Source organism: Geospiza fortis, unplaced genomic scaffold (genome assembly GCF_000277835.1).
Source record: "Geospiza fortis unplaced genomic scaffold, GeoFor_1.0 scaffold98, whole genome shotgun sequence".
In the NCBI taxonomy this organism is placed as follows: domain Eukaryota; kingdom Metazoa; phylum Chordata; class Aves; order Passeriformes; family Thraupidae; genus Geospiza; species Geospiza fortis.
The window spans coordinates 3,252,702-3,256,756 of record NW_005054306.1 but is presented as its reverse complement, the minus strand read 5'-3'; the positions used below and the strand labels follow the sequence as shown (position 1 = coordinate 3,256,756).

Genomic DNA, 4,055 nt, shown 5'->3' with positions numbered 1-4,055 from the left:
CACTCTTTCAATCTTTTCAGCTTCAGATATGCATCTTTAATCTACCTATTTACAGTAGTCTTAGAAACCATACTTCTGTTTTTGTGTCCTTGCCAAAGCATGAATAATCTCAAGATCTAAACTTCTTATAGCTCCCTAAATTAAACTTTGTACTTCTGCTACCTAATAACTGCAGAACAGAATGTTAAATTTGGATAAACCATGCTGACAGTAAAAACAAAACAGCTTGTGGTTTAGAGGTGGGAGTGAGCTGTAGATATCTTAAAGGTAGAAATTACCAGAAGAAGGAATCGTTGGGGGCAGTAAGAGTCCTAAGGGATGAACCAAATAGTTCAGGAAACAAATAAAACCACTGAAGTTCTTGCAGCTTGGTGGGTTCAAGTCAGTCAATTGTGATAACAGCTCAGGTGAAACAAAGGAGTCTCACAGCCTCTTGTAGCTCTGAGAGAAAAGATGGTGTCTTTGGTGGGAAATACAGAGGGCTAGGAATGAATGACCTGATTTGTAATTGCTCACAAACCAGCATATTCACTTGCAAGTCGTTTGCCCATTAATGCTGAAGATGTGGCCATTAAGAAAGCAGCATTTAAGCAGGGTCTAGAAACAGAAAAACAGCATTTTGAGGACAGATAAGGTTTGGAGAAAAGACAATAAATCTAATGTATGGATAGGGTAAAATACTCAGTCTTAGCCAACCTTACAATCATAAAGACTACAAAAGGAAAGCTTCTGTATATTGGTCTAAACTTATCTCCTGATGTGGCCTATTGTCAGCCCTCCATTCTAATAAACAACTTGTTTTTGTTATTATTATAAAAGTATCAGGTGTAGTGACATTCCTAAAGGGTTGATCCTTTTTGACACATACAGCAAGAATTTAGATTGTACAAAGAATACAGTTGATTCTCCTCCCTTGAACTGTGTACTGATTCTAATAATAGAATTTTTTTTTTTTAATCAGACAGATTAAGGTTAAATCTAGAGGAATGCTTTCAAATACTGGCCATATTTTTTTTACTTGCATGCTACAATGGTACGTTCTTCTATTTAATTTAAATTCTTTCATCACTGTAATGAATGGTTTGATTCCTGTGCCACTGTTATCATGATAAAGATTTTTGCTGTTTGAGAAGTAACAATGTATAATCAAGGGATATAAGAGATTAATAGACACATATGAAATTAGTTATGAAAAGTGACAGCAAGGAATGAGAGGAATCCACAGAGAAATGTTCATAATGGCCAGTGTGGGGCTGCTTAGTCATTGCTGAAACACCTGGTGACTTCATTAGGGCACCATATTAGGTGGAGTTAAAACTAATACAAATCAGCTCAGAGCCCCAAAGCATTACCTGGTTTTACTTGTAAATGTTCCAGGGAAAGAATCATCTGATCATCCTCCAAGACACTAATTTGATGTCCAGGGCATTGCAATAACTGGCATTTCAAGTGCTCCTGCCTGGATGGCTTTTCTGTGGAAAGAATTTAAGATGTAGGTTTGCCAGTTCTTTGGAGTCATATGTTTGTACTGAACTTGACTCAAAAAGTTGCCCTATTGGGCTGAAAGAGAACTGTTTCAACTTAAAGCAGAAAAGTGCAGACACTTTTGTTTGCAGGATTAGGCTTTTCACACTGTAGCTGGTTGGTCTCATTTTAGCTTCCCCAGGGCTTTTCTTTATATGTAGCAATAAGGAAAAATTGCATTTCTGATAACTTAGAATACACAGATGTTAAATGCCAACGTCTGTGGATATGCTTGCTCTGAAGGAGCGTGCTTCCATGCTGTAGGTGGTGTTTGCTTTCAGTATATCTCATGCACACTTTCTGGGTGAAAGGAACTCGGTATCTATTGATATTTTCATGTTAAACATCTGTTGTGTTTTCCCATAGGAGCATTTCACTAGATCTGTTTACTTGCACTGATCCACGGTCAAACATACTGTTGTGTTTCCCCAGGGGAACGCTCCAGTTATGCAAACCAAACCATGGATCTGTCCCCCTGTTCCCCAGCTGCACTGTGGTTTGCACTCCTCAGTACCCAAGTGAGCTCTGTGCCATATTCTCTTATGAAATTGCTCATGTAATTGGTCATACTAGCTCACAAATAAGAATAATTTCAGTCTGCAGTTGTGTACTGATTTATAGATGAGCAGGGGGCTCAGGTTTGTGTGGGCTCTTTAGTTTGGAGGAGTTGCACTTTGGAAACACTTGTGTGAGGGCTGGGGTGGAGAAAGGGCTTGCAGCAAGCTGGGGTGATGGGATTCTGCTACGGCAGAGGCATACCTGGGGCCTGAGCAGGGCTTGTGTACTCTGGCCATATGGGAGAGCTTTTAAGTCCATTATTACTTGTTTGCTGTGGCTGTGCAACTTCCTCTTCCCCTTTGTACACAGTTTTTTCTGACATGCTGTCACTGCCTCCATCTCTCCTGACAGAGAAAGCAGAGAACACGATACAATTTCCTACCTTCTGTTGTTGAGTTGGTTGTTTAAAGAGAGAGAATTTCCCTTGGATGATGCCAGAAAAGAATCTGTGTCTGCCAAGGTTCTTTGTATAGGAACAACTGTTAATATAAACAGGCTTCCTCACAAATACCCAGGCAGTGGGACAAAACCACTTTGGAAGTGAGGGAGTCCTGCCCCTCCTCCCCCACCCCTTCTTCCAAGGGTATTAACAAATTCATTGAAGGGGATGACCATTTGTCTGTCATCCAAGGAAGCTTCTTATGGTGAGGCATCTTCTTGCACTTCAGCTTTCAGGTACTTTATCTCCCTTTCAATAGTTTTTCTGAGCGCAAGCCAGTTCTCTGCCTGTGTTGGAAGAGGAGCCCATGCCACCATTTTGTTATACCTTGGCCTGAAGTAAGGCAGTAAGCAGTGGGAATTAAACACTGTTCTTCTTTTGTTTATTTTATTAGCTCACAAAGTGTAATCTTCTCTGCCAGTATTGCATTATTCTTTCTCCGTGCTTCTGTTGAGCATTTTATAAAGTGCAAGTAAGTAAGGACACTCAGTTTCTTCTGGAGAAACTTAGCAGCTTCAAGCCAAGGCTCCAAATAAGGATGGAGCTGTGGTACTTGGGCATCTCTAGGTAATTTAACCTTATAACTGCTGCTAAGCCTTCAGTAGTAGAGTATCCCTTGGTTCTCCAGCGTTAATTGCATGACCCAGAGGTTTGGTGGTATTTGAAAACTGGAGAGGAAAGAAAGCCTTTAAGGCTCCAGAATTAGAGATGTGCTGAAGTGCTGCCTTGCGTCATGTTGCCATGTTCCCCTGACAGCACTGTCCTCAGTGTTTTCTGTATTTAGCTGCTAGGTTTGATAACAGGAACAGCTTGTGTGCAATTTTGCAGTGTTCAGTTTTACATTTAACAGAAGTGTAAAGTTCAGTGTCATGGAATTTCCCTGCTTGGTTGTTAAAGATAACTTGGTACAGCTCAAAACCGCACTGCCTGAATTGTAGGCAGAAGTCTTCCTCCCCCAGGTGAGTATGTTTATGGATTCAGAGCTGTCCTGACCCTTCTCCCATGAAAACTGCAACAGAAGATCTCCTCTTGGGGTCTACCATATTTTATTTTAATTCAAATTATTTGAAGTAAAACTATCTAACAGAATGTAGCTTTATAGATCTTATAATGTTGTGAAAGAAAAAAGAAGTAAAAATCACATGGGCCTGCTCAGGGACTTGTTTCTTTTGAAATAACTGATGACATAAAATCCCAGACCAAAAGAGGTGGGAGATGCAAGGCATCTGGCAGAGTTTGCAGTCCTGGGGGGTCGGCAGGCGCAGCACAGCCTGCTGCAAACAAAGGCCGAGTGTTTTGCTGATACGATTGCAAAACATATGTTTGCCCAGGACTGTTATGATCTTGGGAATAGGCAGGAGGCCAGATTTCTGCAGCAGCAGCAGCGCACTTAGTCACACAAATATCTGCAAAATGTGAACCTCCTGCGATTTCTCCGTTTAAAAGCCGTAATTATTTTGTTGCTTAAAGACAAGGTAGAAACTCTTGCATCAGGAACAGGAGAGGGGGGCAGAAAAGCATCGTCCGAGGAGCC

At 41.1% G+C, this 4,055-nt stretch overlaps 1 protein-coding gene across 3 annotated transcripts in view; it reads left to right on the top strand.

Moving 5' to 3' along the window:
* SESN1 (sestrin 1) overlaps positions 1-4,055 on the top strand; it is a 77,979-nt gene that overhangs the window by 56,801 nt on the left and 17,123 nt on the right. The window contains exon 1 of one of the 3 annotated variants that reach the window (XM_031066633.1): positions 3,910-3,996. The exons of the other annotated variants lie outside the window; for them this stretch is intronic. The gene's annotated coding sequence lies outside the window, so the exon portion shown is untranslated. Of the gene's footprint in view, positions 1-3,909; positions 3,997-4,055 lie in introns of those variants that run through there. 3 annotated transcript variants of the gene reach the window in all.